General features: G+C 34.8%; 1 protein-coding gene across 2 annotated transcripts in view; it reads right to left on the bottom strand.

Annotated features, from left to right (window-relative positions):
• LOC129954144 (nuclear hormone receptor FTZ-F1 beta) overlaps positions 1 to 23,447 on the bottom strand; it is a 64,793-nt gene that overhangs the window by 38,859 nt on the left and 2,487 nt on the right. Inside the window, exon 1 of one of the 2 annotated variants that reach the window (XM_056067859.1) lies at positions 8,400 to 8,633. The exons of the other annotated variant lie outside the window; for it this stretch is intronic. The gene's annotated coding sequence lies outside the window, so the exon portion shown is untranslated. Of the gene's footprint in view, positions 1 to 8,399; positions 8,634 to 23,447 lie in introns of those variants that run through there. 2 annotated transcript variants of the gene reach the window in all.

Genomic DNA, 23,447 nt, shown 5'->3' on the forward strand with positions numbered 1-23,447 from the left:
TTAAGAACAGACGATAGCTACTTAACTATCGATCAAAGGCTATCCTTTTGACGACTATCGTCTTAAAGTGAGACTATCAAAAACCCAAAACTCTATCGTCTAACAATAATCGTTTTAGGGAATCAAAACAAACCCGCAAAAAAACTGGGGATTCAATTTAGTTTGGAACGATTTTACAGAGCTTTTTAATACATCAATGTGATTTAAAGGGTGTCCCAAAATTAACGCAAGATTTGAATTAAATAGAACACGCCGTTTTTAATCTTTTGATAGTTATATTTTTATTGACTCGTAAAGTACATAGGATAGGATTATGTATGGAATAACACATCGGACAAATGGCCTTCACGGCTTCGCATGCACATGCGCACTCTTTTGTTGAAATTTTCCATGACCATTCTGCATAAATGTGGCTGAATTTCGTTGATGCAGCGTTGAATCTCCTCCTTTAATGCACGGGTGGTTGTGGACTTGTTGACATAGACTTGTCATTTCAAATAACCCCATAAAAAGAAGTCTAATAGTGTTAAATCACACGATCTAGGAGGCCAATTTTGATCACCGAAACGAGAGAGTACACGACCTGGAAATGTTTTATGCAGTAATTGAATTGTTTCACGGGCTGTATGACATGTGGCACCGTCTTGTTGAAACCAAATATTGGACACATCAATATCATCCAATTTTGGCAGAAAGAACTGTGCAATCATGTCGCGATATCGAGCACCAGTAACAGTCACTGCTTGACCAGCATCATTTTCAAAAAAATATGGCCCAATTATGCCTCCAGCCCAAAATCCACACCATACAGTCACGCGTTGTGGATGCATTTGTTTTTCGACAATCACATGTGGGTTCTCCGAACCCCAAATGCGGCAATTTTGGCGATTGACAAAGCCTTCAAGATGATGATTTTGCTCGAAAAATCAGGGTCCATTTGTTGATGTTCAATAATCCATTCAACGAACTCTCTTCTCTGTCCATGGTCATTAGGCTTCAATTGTTGTGTTAATTGAATTTTGTAAGCATGAAGACACAGATCTTTGGTGAGTATACGCTGTAGAGAGGTTCTTGAAATTTGCAATTCTTGTCCACGACGTCGAATTGAGGTTCCTGGATTGCCAGCAACACTCTCACGCACTGCTTCGACATTCACATTTGAACGGCTTGATTTTGGACGACCAGTGTGTTTGGCGTCTCCAACGGATCCAGTCTCCATGAATTTTTCAATTAATCTCTTCACAGTTGACGAAGTTAAAACACTATTCCGGCCATATTTTGTATGAAATTTTCGAACTGCAGCCGCCAAGCTTTCACTATTTTTGAAATATTCTTTAATAATGAAGACACGTTGTTCTATCGTGTAACGCTCCATTTTTAATAACCCTATACTCTTAGTTGTCAAATTGCTTTTTTTTAGGGTTGCCAACACTTCACTGCACAAATGGCGGCAAATTCAAATCTTGCGTTAATTTTGGGACACCCTTTAAAAACACCTTAAATACAAACAAACACTTTTTTAATACATGCTTCAAATGGTTGTCAGGTCACTTTGCCAGAATACATGGGTGGTCATAAAAAAGATTGCAGATTTGCTTGCTGCTATATATTGTACAAAATAAACAATTTAAGCCAAACCGAAGCAACAATACCGAAGCAACTTAAACCTAATGATGTAAGACAAATTAAAAAAAGTGGAGACCAATTTCAATACTCCCAGTCTTTGAAAAATGCCTTCAAATCATTTTTTTTGTCAATAAATTACAAAATTTAATTGAAAAACCTAAACTTAGTAACAAAAGCCTGTTCGGATTTCAAAAGAACAAAAATATCAAGCAACTGCTTGTTGCATTTTTTTAAGAGACATACGAGTCACAATGTACAGTAAAGCAAAGAATCTAAAATATGGAATTCCACAAGGACGTTATTTCGGGCCACTTTTGTTCATCATTTATACCAACAAACTTTTTCAAATTTTTGTTGCAATTATTGTTCTTGATAGGTTTCTGGAACGGCGATAATGCAATTGGAATTAGATTCCGCTGTTCAATGGTGTCACGAAGACGGGTTGGTAATAAATGCTTCTAACACTGAATTTATGCATATCCGATGTCTACATATGAAAAAATCCGACGGACAAATATGTTTAAGGAATAATTTCTGCCCAATTCATCCAACAAAATGCATAAAAGGTGTTGAGTTTAACAAATATCTTGGGATTGTTATTGATTGCCATTTCCTTTTGGGACAAACATATCGCGCCCTTTTTTCTTAAAAGATTTCACAATTTAATTCAGAACTACCAAAAAGCACCATTTTTTGACATGTAACGACAGTTGTATAAACAAATTATAGGTTGAAAGTCCGATAAAAACACAAACATACTTAGTTTAGATAGAGATGTCCTTGATTTCCTTGAAAATAGTTCGTTTTTGGGTATTTTGCTTTTATTTGGAGAGGATATTTTTTGAAAAATATGTATGCGAAAAAAATTGTGTCCCATTTATCTACGACAAATTTACAATTAATTTCATACTCAGTTTTTCAATTTGAATTTATATTAACTGTTTTTGAGGGGGTTAATTAAAAAAAAAACAAGCGCTACAATTTTTTTTCTTTCACGTCAAAATTATGACGATTAATCCAATTATTAGTTACCTTAAATTTTAAAGTGTCAATACTAACCTGACGGACAAGGTTCAGGTAGCTTTTCTTGCCAAATTGCTTCTGTTTTAGAAGCTTTTACATTTATATATGTTCTGAATGTTTATTTGTCAAATTTTAAAAGATGGCAGCTGCCCAAATACGGTAAATTCAAAATTAAAGCTCCTATTGGGAAAACCCTATGTTATCCTCTCTACTAAATGTAAAAGCTATGTAAATGATGTGAGCATGATCCAAAGATTGGGGAGAGTACGATAACTCAGGCGACAAGGTTTAATGACGAATTTGTATAGTACAGTAATAAATTAAATTAAATTACTAAATTAAAATATTCTTTTTGGTAATTTTAAATTTTTTCAAGAACTAGAAACCATAAAATCATCTAATTTTTAGTTTTTGATCAAAAACAAATAAGAACAATTAATTCTAAAATAAAAACAATAGTAGATTACCTTGAAGTATTCAAAAATTACACTTTAAACCTTATTTTAACGTTTTTTACTCAAATTTTGAGTTTAAAATATTTTTTTATCAAAAACTAAACATAGTTTTGACTTGATTTTAAAACTGGCTTATAGAAAAAAATGTTGGCTTAAAAAAAAATGTTAATATTAATATAATAATCAATATAAACGGGGGGAAAAACACCCCCTCCCATGCTTGTTTTTAACTGTTCCTAAAAAACCCGTTATCTTGTCGGCTGAGTTATCGTACTCTTGCCCGAAGATTTATAAAGAACTTTAAGTTTTTACTATTTTTACTTTTATTCACAAGTTTTATATTTCATCCCTACTGTCCTAAACAACAAAAACAAACCAAACAAAAAAACATTCGCGTTAATTTGCCGGCTTTACCCTTTTTATTTTTCGGTTTTGAATTATTTTGAAGTTTTTTCTTTTGTTTTTATTGTTAGTTGAACTTCATAATTTTGATGATGTTCTCTTAGGTGTAATGAGGGAAACTTTTTCGAAACAGTTAGACGTTAATTCAACTGTTCAACAGTTTTTTTTCTTTATTATTTTTTCTATTTGCCGTTTTTATTATCGTTTTATTTATTTGTACACGCGTTTATTATATTCACCATCAGCATAGAATCTATGGTTGGTGGATAACATTGTTCAAGATTAAACAATAGCTGGAGGTGAAGCACCTTATTCTAGTTTCAGATACCTATACAATTTATTTTAACGATTGTTGCACTTTTTCCATTGTTCTTTTTTCAAAGTTTTTTTTCTCAGTGAATGAAATCTATGGTTTGACAGTTAATAATTTAAACAAAACTAAAAAATATATATATTTCTAAGAAATATATTCCCCTACAAAAGCCTAATCCAAGATTCGTTTTCTTTTAAAGCTCAAATCCATTACTTTTTAAAATTTAAATTATCTTAGCTTAATTCTGCGTTAACCTATATCTGATTTATATTGACATATCAATATAATAAAATTAAACAGTTTTCATTAACACTCCATTAAAATTGCTAAGCTTAATTATTTCTTAAAATTCAAATCTGTTTGATAAACTTTATCGCTTTAGTTTATGCGCACAGATTTAAACCTTTAATCTTTAATAATGTACAAAATATGCAAACTTTATTATGTTTATTCAAAAAATATGTAGAACAACATACAATTATTATCGATGGGCTTTAATTAATTTTACTACCTCTGAAATTATTTTGACCTCAAAAATTAAAACATATACATTTTCATAAATTTAAACATCCATAAGTATGAACTTTAAAGTTTACAAACGTGAAAATGCCTTTTCACAACTTATAACAAATTTTACCGATGAATACGATGATACATTAATAGTTCTTCAAATCTTCTTTTAAATCTTTTTGGTCATCGCTAAAAGTGTACAAAGACAAAGGATCGTGGCAAGTTACAGTGTCGAGCATCAAGTGGAAATGATAAAACTTTACTATTAAAATGCAGTTGGAAGTTATTTTTAATTCTGCTCGAAAAATCATCTTTATCAATGAGGTCTATTTTTGGATGAATGTGTACTTGAATAAGCAAAATTGAAGGATTTGGGACAACACCAATCCACACGAGATTGACTTGGTACCAATGCATCCAAATAAAGTTACTGCTTGGTGTGGTAGTGGATTTTTTAGGGGCGACCGTCGTAGGCCCGTGCTTCTTCGAAAATGATGCTGGCCATGTCATCACCTTTAACGGCGAACAACGATAACCAAGTTTCTGTGGCCTTAGTTGGATGATAATTACACCGAAGACACTTTATTTCAACAGAATGGCGCTAGGTGCCACACTGCTCAAGACTCAATAGATATTCTGCTCAAACGAAAAATAAAATAAATAGTACAACAGTCCGTAGAGAACCGAGCCGAGAACCTAGTGACATACAACTCTCAACCATTCCTGTGTATGAGTCACTTTATTAATGGAGGGGACCCACAGTTTTTTTGACGCATCCGAACGACTTATTTAAGAAAGCACTTTTCATGACAAGAATAAAGGTGCGTGTATATATCGAGAGCAACTCTAGGAAAACTGTCCATTTGAGAGCCAAATATTTGAAATTTTGCTATCGTGAGCTCTCTGTTAGAATATTGAGAGTTTTTTTGCTGAGGGTACTCTCATAATCGTATCCACTTGATAGATTTCTTCTGCTAGCAATTTATCTACACTGATAACTTAACATTCCATCTGTCGTTTTGCCTTGGTTAAAACGTCTGTATGTTTACGTATTTTGTTAAAAAGTTGTCAGTTCAATTATTCTATAAAATTACGAACAATATTTTGCATTTGATGAAATAGTTAAATTTCAAATCTATTTTTGTAATTGAGATTTTTAGTCGAAAAAGAAATGTTACCAATATTTTACCAATTATTTGTTAAGAGATTTTATTTCTTAATGAATTTATTATGAAAATAAGGATTTTTATAAAAAAAAACTACAGAATATCGAAAACAATATTTTCTGTAAAATAAAAAAGTTGATCGGGTTGGTCCCCGTGAAATAGCTATAACTCCAGCCTATGAACTTGGTGGTACCACACACAAGTTGTTGTTGTTTCATTCTAATATTCAAAAAAGTTTGAAGACAATATTTTTAATTTTTAAAATAAAATTTCGAAAATGAATTTTTACCAAATTTTGTAAAATTTTTTTCTAAGATTCTATTTTTTGTTAAAAACTGTCAGTTTGATTTTTCTCAAAATTTTACCGAATGTTGAAAACATTATTTCTTATAAGTTAAAATAAGTTTGAAGCCATAATCTCAAGTTTTTGAAAAGATATTTGTGTCGAAAGTTAATTTTTACCAACTTTTGTTATATTTTCTATTAAGTTTCTATTTTTGTTAAAAAGCTTTCAATTCGTTTTAATTGTCTAGCGGTTTTAATTTGTGAGATATTTTGGGTTAACCAAAATGTTCACTTTTTTAATAATATGGTAAAAAAAAACCACCAACTCAATTTTGTTGAGAATCCTTTCTGCATCTTTCTGCATTATTGTCTGTATAAAAAAATGTATTTGAATTCGATATCCTTACTAGTTCTTGAGCTATAGACGACGAAAAAAACGTCGCAAACGTACGAATGTAAATACATACGCACGCACAGGCATCTTTCTAAAAATCTTTCGACTCTAGGAATCTTTAAACGTCGAGAAATGTCAAAATTTTCAATTTGACAAGTCGGACTCATTACAATAACTTCTTATGGGAAGTTAAAAATGTATTTTAAAATCAAATTTATGTGAATAAAAGACATAGTTTCCACTGCTTTGCCATGTTTACTCTCGACAGCTACTCGCAAAATACGAACTGTGTTGGTATTCCGCGAGCTTATTTCGGATAGTGGTAAACTTGCGAGTGCCTTTCAAAAAAATCGAATGTCGAGAGTAATAAGTCAACCCTCCGCGAGCTATGTCCACTTGCGAGATCGCTCTCGAGAGTAGCTTGAGAGCGACTCGCAGCACGTTTGCTCTCAAATGGACACCACCTTAACTCTTGGAATATTTGTCAATTCTTAATGGCAGTAGCCGTAAAAAAAACATTTAGGTGACACAGACAGGGATTGAGCCCAAGTCATCTTGCATTTAAGTCCTATGCAGTAACTATCATGCCACAGGTACTACAAGGGAAGGAGGGAGGTACATTAAGATATTAAAAGTAGTTGGAAAGTATCAACCCAATTTAAAGACTTCGTATAATGCAAGGTGGAATGAGAATGGATTTGTGGGAAAACCACTAAAGTTCAAATTTTTGGTTCCCATAGCCTTAAAGTTGCCAAAACGGCAAATATTTGCATACTTAAGATGAAATTAAAACTGCTTTTGCTAACTCCTGGAAAATTCAAGAAAAACTGAGAATAATGACACAAGCTTAAGACTTACATTTAAATAATTTATTTTGAACTTTCACACTACGGCAGACTTTGGAAAAAACCCAGGAGCTTCAAATCGATAGCCACCATTTCTTTATAGATTTTAAAGACGAGTATGACAGCATCCATTGGGAAGAGCTCTACAGAGCAATGTCTAGTTTTGGCATCCCTGTCAAACTTATCCATTTGCGCAGAATGACGATGGAGAATGCACACTGCTATATCAAGGTCGGAAAAGATCTCACCGATGCATTTGATGTCAAAAAAGGTTTTAGACAAGGCGATGTACAATCATGCGACTTCTTCAATATCGTTCTGGAAAGAATTGTACAAAACTCAACCCTCAACATTAGAGGCACAATCTTCCAAAGGTCCATCCAATTACTCGGATACGCAGATAATATTGACATAATTAGAAGATCAAAGCCCGATGTCAGTGGAGCGTTTTTGAGCATTGTGACGGAAGCGAAGAAGATGGGTTAAGTGGTCAATGAGGACAAGACCAAGTTTATGCTGTCATCAAAAAAGGACATTGAACAACGACGTCTTGGACAAAACGTCACCATGGAAAGCTATAACTTCTAGGTAGTTAGGGACTTTGTCTACCTAGGTACCGCTATTAACACAGACAACGACACCAGCGCTGAAATGAAACGAAGAATAACTCTTGCAAATCGCTGCTTCTTTGGACTTAGAAGGCCATTGAAAAGTAAAGTCCTCTCTCGAGCATCTAAAATCGTCATTCCGGTTCTCATTTATGGCGCTGAGGCCTGGACCCTGTCAAAGAGAGATGAGAACTTGTAAGGATGCTTCGAAAGAAAAATGCTTCCGGTGATTTTTGGTGCCGTATACATAGATGGAGAATGGAGGAGAAGATATTACGATGAACTCTATGGGCTGTAGAGCGACACTGACCTAGTTTACAGAATTAAAGTTCAACGGCTTAGATGGCTAGGTCATGGAGAGCGAATGGACATCAACACTCCAGCCCGGAAGGTCTTCGAATCCAATCCTGACTGACGGCGCAGGAGTGGAAGACCGAGACTCAGGCCCCCCGGACTGTAGCGCCAACTTAATAGTTAGTATTTTGAACTTTATAACTAAATTTTGTAACACGGGTACTCTAGTAGAATATAATGGCACTTCAAGGAAAATATAATTTAAATCAATAAAAAACGAATAAGGTTTTGCAATAAAAGAAAGTAAAAACAACGCATTATGAAATTATCAAAATTAGCAACACAATTATTGAAAACGTAATTCGTTTTTTTTTTTGTTTTAATATCAAAATAAAAACTTCTTATTGGAAAGCTCTATACAAAAACTAGTTTCGAAAAATATCAAGTCAAACGAAAAAAATCTCAATTAAAATCTTACCTACTTTTTTCTGTACTCCATACACTTTTCCAGCTCATGATCACGACCAATGATTACAATAAGTCAGATAGATTTTTAAGAAAAAAGAATCATTAACTTCTAAGTGCAATGTGCAATCGAATCATTGATATTCTACCTATGCTGTATAAATACCTGTATCTTTGTGTTTGGATACAAATAAAATGACAAATCAAACACCAACAAGTCAGAAACCCAATTAAATCCCAACTTTTTCACTTATCTTTAATTTTTCATCACATAAACACACTCACCACTTCTGCACTATTGCAGAAACTCTAAGCATATTTTGAAGGACATTGAAGCTTTTAAAAGTTATAAACAAAAAAAAAAGAAACAACTTGTTTAGTTATTTTTTAAACAAACACCAATACAACAACAAAAATTGGGTGTGCAAAAATAGAAAAAACACATGAAGCAAATTAAAAACAAACTCAGATAAGATTCTTTGCAACTTTATACCAGTGGTTCTTGAGTTCTTTTTTGTTTTGTATTATTTTTAGTGAATTCCACAAAAATTTAAATTTGGTTGAAAAATTATTATCCGTGAAAACTAACAAATAAATAATATTTGAAGCAACAAAAGAAAGGATGGACGACGAAAAAAGAACGAAATCAATGTCCTTGTTTTTGTCGGGAAAGGAATATTGGTTGCATTAGACAGACGATATGTGGAATTAAAGCACCTTGATCCCAATTCCGACTACGATCCCGAACCCGATCCCGATCCAGTGTGGTGGTTTTTATTATTATGAACATAAAGGAGAAAACCCTAACAAAGCAGAGACTTTAAAACGAAAACGGCGATTAAGAAAGCCCCGACAAAAGAAAACGAGATGAGATGAGCCTCCGAGAATTCGTGACTCTTTTTTTAGAGAACCATCAAGGTACGAAAACAACGGCCAACTGATCATGGTTTTCTGCAAGCCAAAGAACAAACGCCATCATCATGGTCTATCGCCAGGGGAGGAGGGGGCGATTGGAAAAAAATGCTATATCTACCTTCCTAACTAACAAAGCAACGGTGGTGGTATCAAAGGGGAACCTACGACGACGAACGACGACGAGTAGGCACATATATCCAGCTCCAACAACCATTATCAGAGCTATAGCAAGGTGAACTCTATACAAAGACTGTGAGAGTCACCGACCGGGCTTGGGCTACAACAAGCAAACTCCAATAGTCGTTCGTCGTCGCTTCACGTCGCGTCTCGTCTCGTCAGCTCTGTAGAGCAGCCCAAGTCACCTCTAAGCACAACATACAGCTTTGCTGCAAAATGCTAACCAGGCCAAACGTAATGTGTGTGCGAATCGAATCGAACCGCACATGACGCCCGCCTTCGCCTTCTACTCTTCAAACGGACTTCGTTCAACCATTACGTTGTCTTGTCGTCACCTGAAGACGCAATTCAAAGTGATCCATTATTACCAACTTTGATTATTATTAATAGTTTTTATTTATTTTTTTTTTCATACGAGATTAATTAATGTTTTCTTAAAATTTTAACTATAATTTAAAGAAGATTTAAAGAAGAGGCGAAATTGTATGAAGATGGGACGAAAAATGTACACGAGGAAGACATTGCAACTGAGGAGATTTAGAAAAATCCTATATCTGAATTATTGACAGCTTACAAAAACAAAAGACGCTTAAATTTATTTTACTTTTCTCTTACGTATATTACATTTTAACATACATACCTGCAACACTTAGTTTTAAGGATACGTCAAGTATGATTTGATGGCTTCATGTCACTTAAGCTTGATAGCACATTAGCTCTTGGTCAAGGGTACATTTCACAAAAATATACTAGAATTACGGAAATTTTATTGAAAGCTTCACTGGAAAACTAGTGAAGAAAAATCTCACTTAATATCAATACAATAAGAACATGTTCAGATGACATAAGTGACTTGGAATTAAGGCAAGTTTATTATATCTTCAATTCCATTAAGGTAAATTTATTGGAAAGTTGACTGGAAAGTAAGCAAAGAAATATCTTTCTAATTAAGTCTGCTTACATATGTCAAAATTACAGCTGATCATGTATTTTCGTTCTATTGAAAGCTGAACTTTATTGATTTGTGACTTTTTTACTTTTGACCAATTACTATTTTGCGTATTTCCTATGGTTTTTTTTAGTGTTTAGCGAAATTTCTTGTCAAATTGGACAAAAATTACAATATGACTTCCAAACAAATAATAGATTTTAAGGTTGTGAGAGGTGTAAAGAGTAATTTCTTTGCGATAAACTGAAGGTAAAGATGATATATGATAATGACACCTGAAAACGCATCCATCACGATTTGTATTTTGTATTTTAGAGAAATATTAGTTATTTCTCTTCCAATTTGACAAGGAACCCCTTTACACAAAAGATTTAATGGAATTGTTCAAAAAAATAAATAATTCGTGGAGTAATGAAGTTCAGCGGAGTCATTCCGTAATTTCCGAAACGATAACCGTCAAAACGATTATCATTAACGATATCGTCAATAATTTGCTCCACGCAATTTTATCACTATCGTCTCGTTCAATCGTTACCAGTATAAGTTCGTTGAGTATATTATACTATGACTGAAATGTCAAAATGAACTTAAGGAAAGATAATGCTTGTTCAATAGCTTGAAAATGTTATTAAACTTGGTTTTTCTCTATGAGAAATTTTGAAAATTTGCAAAAGATGTATTGTTAATAAACATGCCACCTATTTTGTGATGTTTATTGTTATTGTCACTTTTTGTGTTATAATTTGTTGCTGCAGTAATAAACCCAATTTGATCCAATGGAAGAAAGTGAAGACTTCATTTTATCTACAGGGAACATAACTTGTGCTTTGCGCAAGAGCAAAAAATCGTTGCCTCTCGAATATATCAATGTTCCTACGCCCCAAAGTTTCAATAGTTACAACAAATTTTAATATTAAATGTACGTATGTATATACATTAAGTATATAGAACAACTACCTTCTGGCAAATCTATTGTTTATAATATCATTATAAAGTCCTCTTTTGCAATTCCAAAACTACAATTGTTTTATTTATTTAATAACAATTAAGAGAGATTACTAATGTTTTGTATATAAAAAAATGCGTAACCGAATTCATTATATTTTTTTTAGAGTTTTTAATTTTATTTTGCTTCAATTTGCTTAGTTGTCAATGGAAATTAATAGCAGACGATACCTATACTTAGCTATCGTGCAAACGCTATCGTTTTGACAATATCACTTTGACGATTATCGTCTTACTTGAAGTGAGACTATCGTCGAAACGTTATCGTCTAGCGATTATCGTTGAATTAAAAAACATCATCAGTTGTCATTGTGACATGAGTTCACTTGACTTGACAGTTAGGGAGATTTTTGTTGACTAAGTTTTCAGTCAACTTTCCAATGCCTTATTTGGATGGCAGTTTTTTGGCAGCTGGCCAATCAGATACTAGAGACTTGCCTTACTTTCAAGTCCCTTATGTCACCTGAACCTGCCCATTGTAAAGCTGAAGTGTTTGTTTGCTTGTCTGTTTGAACTCGCTAATCTCAGAAACTGCTAATCAGATTTGAAAATTTTTTTCAGTGTTGCACATTTATTGAGGAGGGCTATATGTATTCCATATAAAATCACTAATACCAGAATTTTTCAAAATTGGGTATGTTTTCGCTTTTGAAAAACGGAATTGTTTCTTTTAATATTTCTAAAAAAAAGTCCGCTATAGTATTTGTCTATCTAAATTTCTCTATTTCAATTTTTTCTAAAACTAAACATTATTTGAAGATATTTTTATAAAGATGACATTAATCTTATCCAAATGAATACGTTATTCATACAAGTATGTATTTAATTTAAGAAGAAATATGCGAGTAAAGCCACTTGCGCATCTAATATATTATTAGGACTGTTCGTACATATGTATGTATGTAGCTTCCAACGAACCCTCAATTGAATGAAATTTCGACCACATTTATAATTCGTTTTTTGTGCAGAATGCACTTTAGTCTGCCTTAATCTTCATCAGAAGACTTAATTTAATATTGTTCTCAAATTGGTCTCAACGTTCAAGACCTATAAAAATCAAAATGTAATCCATCCTAGTTGGCAACAATATTCTTTTCGTTCACCGATAGTTCGTTTAAACGAGAGGTTTGCATATCTATTTGTTTATTGCTCTTTCGAGAGTTTTATAAATTAAAAGAGAAACAAAAAATACAACTAACGAACTTAGATACAAAAAAAAAAAAGAATACATTTTTGAATTTTGATTTGACTCTGGAAGATAAATAAACTTACAAAGAATACAAAACGAAAATACACAACGAACGATTCAATTATAGGGTGATTCATGCAGTGTTTTGTGGTCTGCACATGTGTGGTTATCTAATAGCCGATCATTGTTTTGTTTCGATAGAGGTTATCTTAAAGATTGCCGGTCCTTCACACAAACTTGTTCATACCTAAATATATGTACAAATATGACTATAAATTTGTATATAAACATAAATTAAGTTACGTACATTATGTAGACATTTTTGTGATGATTAATCTTTTTTTCCCTAATTATAGGTATATTATCTTGATTGAAAGTTTATTCGATGAATATGTCGAACTTTTCTATAATGCTGAGAACTTAATTGCTATTACAATAATAATTGATAGTTGCTGCTTCACAACATTAAGATTGTAGTCGAAGGGTTTGGAGTTCCTTCACTAAGTGGTGATTCTCAGATTTTAACAAATCAAATGTCAAGTGTCATGTCAAGAATTCAAGTGAATGATATCTGGAAGATGAAAATCAAGCAATTCTTTGAATCAAACATCTCAATCAATCAGAGTTCATCGCAAATGACAGCAGAAAAGACTTAAACCAATTTGCAATAGAAGGAATAATTTTAGTAAAAAAAACGTACACACAGAATTTTAAAACAGACATTTTCGTAGATATTTCGAAATAATCATCACTCATTGGAAGACAAATTTTACAATTTATGTTTTTTTTTTTCAAAATTGCAAATGCTTAAATTTCTAGTAAATAAGTTGAACGAAGAAAAGGAACCAAGATTATCTTTAATAGAAGAATTCCAAGTACTAATTATTATTTGTTATGCGTTATTTGATGAAAAGGAAATGGGACAGGAAATCTTGATTTGAAAATATTGATTTGATTTTCAAATAACTATTCACGATTACAAACCATTTTTTAAAATGATAAGTTAAGAATTATCAAAGATAATCGAAAAGATTAAAATTGAATGCAAAATAAATCTTAATTCAATTAATTGAAGTATACTGTTATGTTCATAAAAATAGCAGTGCTCTCCAAATAAAACAAAAAGGCCTTCAATATCAACGTTATAATATATTTCATTAAACTTCGCATCTACGTGGCACCGAGTCCACTAAAACCTGACACCTCTCGACTAGAATCACGCACTGCTTGTCACAATTTTTTCGAATTCTAGGGTTTTGCTTCATCATCCCGCCACAAATTTTCGATGGGGTTAAGGTCGGAGGATTGAGCGGGCCACTCCATAACGGATAACTTCTTCTACTCAAATCAAGATTTTGCCTTTTTTGACGTATGCTTTGGGTCACACACTCGGTTGCATTCCTTATACCCCCCATGGGGTAAATAGGCCCGACCCTGTAATATGAAAAGCAAGCCCATATCATAATTTTTCCTCCACCATGCTTCACTGTTTTTATAGTGTACCGTGGATCGTATGCTGCATTTTAGGGTCTTCTCACGTATTCTCGACGACCCTTGGACCCAAAAAGGACGACTTTTCTCTTTTGTCCAATCTCTATGCGCTTTAACAAACTCCATTCTCTTTGCCGCATGCCTTTTCGTCAAGAATGGTACCTTGCGTGGACTTCGGGCTGGTAACTTCGCTTATAAAAGACGTGTTCGTATTGTGACAGCGTTAACAGACAGTTGAAGTCCATTTTTTATAAATGAACAATTTTTCTGTCAGTTCTTTCAATAGCCATCCTTTCTGGGCTTCGCGTTTTTGGTTTATTTTGCCATTTTAGGAACTGACTGTAGTACCCGTGGCATGATGGTTAGTTCGTTGGACTGTCATGCAAGGGGTCTTGGGTTCAATCCCTGCCTGTGCCACCTTAATTAAAAAAAAAAAAAATTTCGCGGGTACTTCGCGGAACTGAGAAATCCTTCAAGAGTAATTCTTGTAAATTAGCCGTTTGGATTCGGCCTAAAAAATTTTAGGTCCCTTCCTTTCTTGACAACAGTACTTGCACACAGGAATGGTTGAGAGTTGTAAGTCACTAGGCCCTGGTTCACAACGGACTGTTGCGCCACCCAATTTTAAGAACTGACCATTTTTGCCGAGAAGCCTAAGATGTCTTGAATATTTTGGTAGGGTTTTCCCTCCAAACGCAGTTTTCGAATAAGTTTTTTCTTCGGTGCAGTGTCTTGACCGTCCCATTGTTTATTTTTGAGCTAGGTTAGGTTAGGTAAGGTTAGGTTGGAGTGGCTGTCCAGATATCATTGACACACGTAGACCTCAAGGGTCCATTGTGATACCACTAATGAGATTACTCATGGGAGAGTAATGAATTTAAACAAACCATTTTGTACTTTTAATAAAGTTAGAGAGACGTTTTGTGTCAATCGTTGCCAGTTCACTGGTATTATCGAAGAAGGGATTACCGAGAAAGTAATTCCTTCTAATGGAGAGTGCTGGACAGCTTCTACAGAAGTCATTTGTGTAGACCCCTAGCCTCAGAGCATGTCTACCTATGAGGCAGTGTCCCGTTATTACTCCAATTGTAGAGCTAATACTTTGTCTGCTCAGTGATATCAAGCCTTTTGACCGTTTTAAGTCAATACTTGGCCATATTTGCTTGGTTGCCAGGCAGGTGGTACTTTGTGACCATCTAGTATTTGTTGTTTCTAAAGCATATTGCTTGAGAAGATATTTGCATGTAGCAAGTGGTGTTCCTATGTTATGTTTTTGTCTAACATAAGGCAGAAGTGTTCCGTTTTTGGCGAGCTCATCGGCTTTGCAATTTCCCGGAATGTCTCTGTGGCCCGGCACCCAAATGAGGTGAATGTTAAACTGTTCCGTCATCTCCTTCAGAGATGATTGACAATCGTGGACTGTTCGAGAGTTTGTGGAGACAGACGCGAGAGATTTAAGAGCGGCTTGGCTGTTCGAGAAGATTCGTATATCCTTACAAGATATAACATTTTCTTTGAGCCAGGATAGTGCTTCTTTAATCGCCATTACTTCTGCCTGGAATACACTACATTGATTGGGAAGTCTAAAGGATAGACTGAGATTCAGTTGTTCTGAAAAGATACCACTTCCAACTCCGTGATCGGTCTTTGAACCGTCAGTATAGAAGTGTACCGCATCGTCTTCCAGGGGTCCCTCTTCTTCCCAGGAGGATCTTGAAGGGATGGACACATGGAATCTTTTACCAAATACCATTTTTGGGGTGGTATAGTCTAAGCGATCTGGGATAGATCTGAAATTTTTTAGGATAGTTGTATGTCCAGTATTATTACTGGTTCATTGAGAGGTGGCTCTAAGCCTTACACATGAGTTGGCAGCCACCTTTTTAGAGAAGATGTCAAGTGGTGTTAGGTTTAAAAGCACTTCCAGTGCTGCGGTTGGTGTTGTGCGAAGTGCTCCTGTGATGCACATACCTGCTGACCGCTAGACTTTAATGAGTTTATTTAGATTTACCATCTTGTCCAGTGCGGTCCACCATACGACGGCTCCATAAATGAGTATCGGCCTGATTACCGAAGTGTATAGCCAGTGGGTTATTTTTGGGGAGAAGCCCCATTTCGATCCTATGGCCTTTTTACAAGTAAAAAGCGCTACAGTAGCCTTTTTGACTCTTTCATCAATATTTGCCTTCTAATTTAGTTTTTTGTCTAAAATGAGGCCCAAATATTTAGCTTGGTCGGAAAAGCTTAATGGTAATCCTTTAATCTTGGGTGGGCTAATCTGAGGAATTTTATATCTTCTCGAGAAGAGTATTAATTCTGTTTTGTGTGGGTTGACGTCCAATCCACATTGCTTAGCCCATTTAGTTAGCCTGTTTAGGGCATTTTGTAGGAGTTCCGAGAGAACTTGGGGGTGCTTCCCAGATACGGATATCGCAACGTCGTCAGCGTAGGCAATCACCTTGAAACCCTCTGTTTCCAATGCTGTAAGTAAGTCGTTTACTACCATGTTCCATAAAAGAGGCGAAAGGACTCCGGTATGACACCGACTGCGGCTAGAATCCTTTCGGCATTGCGTTGGTCTCGATTGGCCTGTGACTTCTTGGACTTCTTTTTGGCCGACCCAGAGCTATGTCCGTGTGTCACAGATGTGGGTCCACCTCCAGATTTAATCGCTACCGATACCAATCGGGTGTGCCCTCACCCTTCGAGTCAATTCCACATGTCGCAGATTTTGTCTCTCCGGATGGGGTGTCCCTTCTTGGGGTCGTTTGCGAGGTCCTAGCAGGAGCGGGGAAGAGGTGGGGTGTGGAATTGCCGCCCTTGGTACTGCCGAGCGTCACAGCTGTCCCACTGACGGGCAATTCCTTCAAGTAAAGGTTGCGGCTAGTAGAGGGAGAAGGACTCTCGCCACTAGTAGCAACCACAGGGTTGACAACACGTTCACACACCTGATTTGGCTCGACAGCCTTGGTACGATTTTTTTGTTTGTTTGTTTGTTTGTTTTTTCATTTTGTTCCCACGAGTAAAGCGGAAAGACGGTCAGCCCCGGCAGAGCCGCTTGCCGGGGTGAGGCAGAAATATGACGGACCTTGCCACAGCATCCGAAAGAGCTCGTTAACGGCTGGTTTATCCCCCAGCCTTTCATTCTTCGGCACGGTTTTCGTACTAGTACGCTCACACCACCACTGAAATTAGGAACCTCTAAACTATGATTAAATTGGGTTTCCGAACGTTGCACTATTGAGGAGTTACAACAATTCAGCAATCCAACTCAACCTTAGCTAATCACCATCCTGCCAAAAACGCACAGGACTACTGTGGTGATCATTGCCCGCCTGACACCCACTTGGAGGGTTTGAATGAGGATTTTGCCTAATATTTATTAATTTTTTATATGCTAGTATGTTACTTTATATAGTAAAATATTCACTTAACGAAAAATAAAAAAAATTATTGTTAAAACTTTTTAATTATAAAAATAAAACCACTGCTATTTTTATAAACACTCTATATCCAGAGTGTTTAAAATAATGGGTGTTCGCCGGGAAAATTAGGGTGTAACTTCAAGCTAAAAGTATGAAAACGAAAGACCATTTGATCCAAGTAACATGGTAATTTTTTTGTAAGAATTTCCGTTATTTAAATAATTGACAATCTAATAAAATTTGGCCAGCACTGCTATTTTTATAAACACAACAGTAATTAAATTTGTATATAATGATTACTCGAAAAAGCAATAATTACTTTTGTAATGATTACTCGAAGAGCAATCATTATTTTTCTTTTTAATAACATTTATGTAATTAAATTGAAAGTAATGGACGCTTCTCAATTATATTTAATTGATAATTGAAACTCTAGGCACAATTACTTTTCAAAGTAATTGAAAAAGTGTAATGGGAATTCTTACTACATTTTTGCGAACTTTCACGCAAAAACTTTTCTTTAAATGTTTTGCGCGTTTTCAACATTTCATTTCAAAAATGTCTAACAGTTAGTTATACAAAAATCAAAATCTGACTTAGTAAAATTTGTACTTAAAGTAATCATAAAGACGATTAAAATGTTATTACAAAAATTCAACTGACTATTCCCAGAAGAAACAACCTAAGTCATCGACTTTTTGATATTAAACACGTCTTGAGTTTTAGAGCATTATCCTACTTCTCTAAAAATGTTATTATAGATAGGTAGGTACGTAACTAACTGTGTATACCCACTACCTACATCATGTATACTGTGTACATGTGTATAGTATATGAAAGACTCCTCCTCGAAAGCATTTCCGCACTATGACTCATACTCGTACTCCAGGTTTTCTTTCTTCTAAATCGCGTTTATAATATTAATATGCATTGCACAACAGAAAACATCATATAAGGAAAAGACGACTAAGAAGAACATTAAAAAATGAAGAAGCACAAACAGAAACAGAAATCAAAAGAGAAGGTAAAACAACTGGGAAGTCAGAGAATTCCAGGACTAACACATCAATATGTATGGTGCTCCATGTAATTGCTCGGTGTAATGCGTGCTTCAATTTTAACGACGACAACAACAAAAACAACTGCAAAATCAACGACGACCGACGACCGACGACCGACGACAACGATGATGATGATGATGTACGCGAGCCACCATTCCACCACACCGATGTACCTACTTAAATTTATATATTTTTATATGATGGAAAAAAGAAGCCAATGCCGGTTTTACTTCTCCACAATTCAATCTTACGAATAAAAAGAGTAAATCCTTATTGCAACACCTCTTCCTTTCACCATCATCATCATCATCACCACCCACTTTTCAAATCCAATTGAGATTCGTATTTGATTGCATGTCATTCTGAATATGAACCTACATAAGCTCCCATGTGCTGGTGTAGATAGTGACGGTTAGTACAAGAATCATTAAAGCACATGATTCAGCCTCAAGTATTATTTTTGTGCTCATGATGTGAACTGGGTACCTATAACAGTTTTTGGAGAATAGATGATAAGTTGCTGTCTAAATGAGGATAAAGAAATGTAATCTAACCTTTGGATCAAACAAAAAAAGGCCGTGAGAAATAAGACAATTTAATTAAAGAGTGAGGCCAATAGACGTGTCGTGAGGTGTCTTCCAAACAGAGGCGAATAAAACTTTCTAAGAATTATTCAAACCAAACTAATGCGTTCTAGAGCTTGGCACATTTAAATTTAATGGCTAGATACCCAAAAGTGTAAACAAATAAAGGAAACGTCCACACGCATCCAATATCATTTCAAATAGCCTTAAAGAAACTTCAAGTCACTGAAAAAAATGTTGCCTATGAACACTTTCGACCCCACTGCTAATTTCAAAGACCGCTGACTGATAAGTTTGCAACAAAAACCAATCTAACCTCTCTCTTAACTTTGTATGTAAATTTCAGCTTTTGAGCACCTTATTTTATGAAAGAGCATTTTGTTAACTTTATAGTTCAAATACAAACAGAATGCCCCTCTTAAGTTCCTAGCGTGCAAAAGCAAATGTGCCAATTCTAAGTTACTTACCTTTTGCTTAGTCTCTAAACGCAATTTTCCTTCTTTTTGAACGAGTTTCAGGGTGTTGGCATGAGACACAAAATAAAAATACAACCAAGCAAAAACTGCAAAGATATAACTAACAACTCCAAACCGAACTCTAAGGTAACCATAACCAAGCAAGCCAGCTGGTTGGTCTTTGTTCATTTTGTTTATAGAGTCTAAGATGCTTTAGCCAAAGACGTGTATCGTAGTTTACTGTGGACCTTTTTTTCAAAAGTCCTCACAAAATATGATGAAGACTCAAAATGTCTTCTCATGGATCTTAAATGCTCTAAAAGAAGATCCAAATAGGGAAAAGACATCTTAGTTTAACAAGAAGTTGGTTAACACGTTTTATTTATATTTCTTTTTTTGACAAAGTTTTTCTACAATAAAAAATTAAAAAAGAGCCACTGTTCAAAAACAAAGAAGTTTAGAAAACCAAGGAGCAGCTTAGTTGAGTCGTTAACAAGAAGTAACGTTCAACGAAACTATAATGCCTCTGTAGGTGTTTATGAGTCTTTACTTGTGGAAGCTATATCATAGGTTAGATACCTTTTCTTTGTTGTGTTGCATTTGTCGTCGTTGTCGTAGTCGTAGTTGTGGTCATCATCATTATCGTAGCCGTCTTGTCGTAAAATGTTTTTCGTTTTGTTGAATCTTCTTTTCCGAGACTCCGTTGGATGAGTGTATCTGCTACTTGACCGCAAAAATCGTTTCTTTTTGTTTTTCTTTATTTTTTGGTTGACACGCTTTGTTTTCGAAAAAAAAAAGAAAACAGAATTGGTGCAATAAAAAAGTTTCTTTGGATAAATTTAACTCCGCAACCTTGCGCCATTAACTAAATCGGAGACATGAAGGAGGATTGAAAATTAATTTGCATCTCTTGGTCGACGAGTTTGAGGTACAGTTCGTTCAAGGAGAAACATACGTTTAAAGACAAGGATTATGGCAGTGGCGGCGCGGCGTCTTGAATGTATTCAAAGAATAGCTTTCGTTCCACTCAACCTATTGACCTTGTTTTATGAATGGTGTTATCATTTCGGAAAGGCTTCATCTCAAGCCGACGACGACTACGGTGACGAAAACGACAACGACACCAACTGCACATGAAGATGCATTTTAAACGTGATATACATATAAATGCACTTTGTAATTTTTTCACCTTCAAGAAGGTAGGTTATGTTTACCTGAGGGTTTTTCAAGCTAAAACTCAAAAAAGACATTGTAGGTACCTAAAGCAAATTGACATTTTCCCACTTTAAATACAAATTTTGTACCCCTGTTACTTGTATTGTGACTAACAAGCTTTGAATAAGTACAAGGAACTGGATTTGTTCGTTCTGTAACTGTGATTGCGCGGCTGTGATGATGATGACGATGATGACTCATAGAGCAGCATTATGTAGGTAACGGACAACTTTCTGTTTTTGTAAGTTTTTCTTTTTTTGTTTTGTTTGGTTTGTTGATGTCGGTCTTGTTATTTTGGTTGAAGTACTAAAAGCCAATCGACTCAATAGGTCTTTTTTTAATATCCACCATTTGGTCTGAGAATGATTTTATTTAATATTGATTTTGTGTTTTGCTTCTGTCTTAAAAAAAAAGAATGAACATTTTGGTCTTGCAAGTTGGACAAAGATTAAAAATAGCTAAAAATGTCATGCCATAAGATTTGAATGCAAAATTACTCTAAATTTTCAATAACTAGATGGAAGGATATGAACGACACTACATGGAAACATTTTAATTCTGGATCTGCTTAGGGTTATGTTTACATGTTTGTTTCACAATATTTTTAGCAAGATACGAGTCGAGACAGCAATGCTTTTGTACAGAAAAACATACAAAATAGGACGTTACTCCTTGATAACTTTGGTTACAAATAAATTGTCGCTCCTTATCTTAAGGATTGGACAGGTTTAGAAAACATGGGGGACTTTGTTTGCGCTAAACTTTCCTTGAACGCAAAATTTGGCCAAGGCGGCCAGTTCATTTTTCAGATATAACTAATTTCCAACATGGAACTTTACTTCACTAACCTCTACCTTCAGTTGATTGATTGATTGATTGAACAACTAGGTTAAAAAACATTATTGTCTACAAAAAAACTCTTCAAGGCAGATATAAGTCTATTATGAGTAGAAATATTAATTAAATTTAAATTAAAAATTTTAAAAATTAAATGGAATTGTGCAGAAAATAAATAAATCATACAGAAATAAATCCTTTGTGACAATATCGAGCCATTCCCGCCAATTTATCGTAAGCGCCAAAATAAATTTTATCGTAAACAACAAATCAAAAGCTCAACTAGTCCTTGAAACAACTTGTACCCAAAGTCAGTATTGGAAATTATTAATTATGCTTAAGTTTAGACATGCCAATATCTTTCAAGGATCTATGTGTTACTGGCAAATTTTAATAATTAAGTTCTCTTTTTTATTGAAAATGTCGTTTTGTGATAAAATGGCGGGAAGGGCTCGAATAACGTCATAACATCTTTCCTAAATTCATGTTTGAAGTAGTAAATATTTGTGTAAGTGATTTTTTCGTTTTCTAACAACTATTAACAAAAATCTTTGTTATGTCAAAAACAATTGTTCAATTGTTCTTAGAATCTTTTAGAAACGACAATTGTTAGAAATTGTTAATCCGTCAATAATCTACCGATATTAACATTTTTAATAATTTATTTTTACATATTTCTAACTTTAAATCGCGGCACTGGCGGTTCTTTAATGATCCTCCAGAGTTTCAAATGCCCTTTGTTAAGCGAGGAACCGGAATTCACTATGGCTACTGGCGTGACGACCCGAAGGAAGAGGAAGACTTGCTCATAGTTCATAATGACGTTCAATCACAAGGATTTGGGAGATATGAAAAAGGCGATGAGTTCATTTGTGGAGGAAAATAAGGCTAAGTCGCAGCGGGCTAGGAAAATTTGCGCCAAAACATTTCACAACGTGAAAATCGTTGTTCCAGTGAATAAAACAACAGTGGGCTATGTCAACTTGATGAATAGCTTGCCAACAAGAAGCTCCTCAATGCATTGGACAAACCAGGCGAATCCTAAAAGGAAGAAGCCTAAGAGGTAGTCATGGAGAAATTGCAGCCCATCATAACAGCTTCAGTGATCGCTTTGGATGTGTGATTTTGGTACGAATCTGGAACTAGGAATTGAACTTTTCTGCTCCATACGGACCTACACGAAATCGTTCAGAATTTTCTCAACCCAGCCTATAAGTTGCTCGGACAGCCACAATATATGGCGATTTTGAAGGCCAATAGAAGCAATAATCATAAGCTCAGTATTTTGGATTGAATTTGTTGTGAAAGAAGAAGAAAATGTTTTACATAAAATTAATTTTTATTGTAACAATTTTGTTTGTTGTTGATTCTATAATATATTTTCTGCACAATTAGCTTTTCCTTAGTGAATTATTTAGACCGGTTGAAGTGAACTAAGAGGATAGCTGCAGCCAAAAGAGCCTGTAGTTCTTGTTGGTTAATGTCGTGAGCCCAATGCAACGTCTCCAGAACTTCAGTTGAAACTCTTTTTCTAGACGAGCTGGTGTTACGTTAAAACCAATTTGAATTGGTTAGAATTAATTTTATTTTCACAAATAATTTGAGAAGAACAAAACTTTTTACTCACAAATTTTTTCATCAATACAAAATTTGATAGCCAGTGTTAAACAAATTTAAATGTCAAATGAAAACTGTGTTTGGTGTGAACGATTTTCGGGTTTTCGAAAACATTTTGCGAAAACCCGGTTTTTGGTTTGG

Source organism: Eupeodes corollae, chromosome 1, assembly GCF_945859685.1.
Source record: "Eupeodes corollae chromosome 1, idEupCoro1.1, whole genome shotgun sequence".
Lineage (NCBI taxonomy): Eukaryota > Metazoa > Arthropoda > Insecta > Diptera > Syrphidae > Eupeodes > Eupeodes corollae.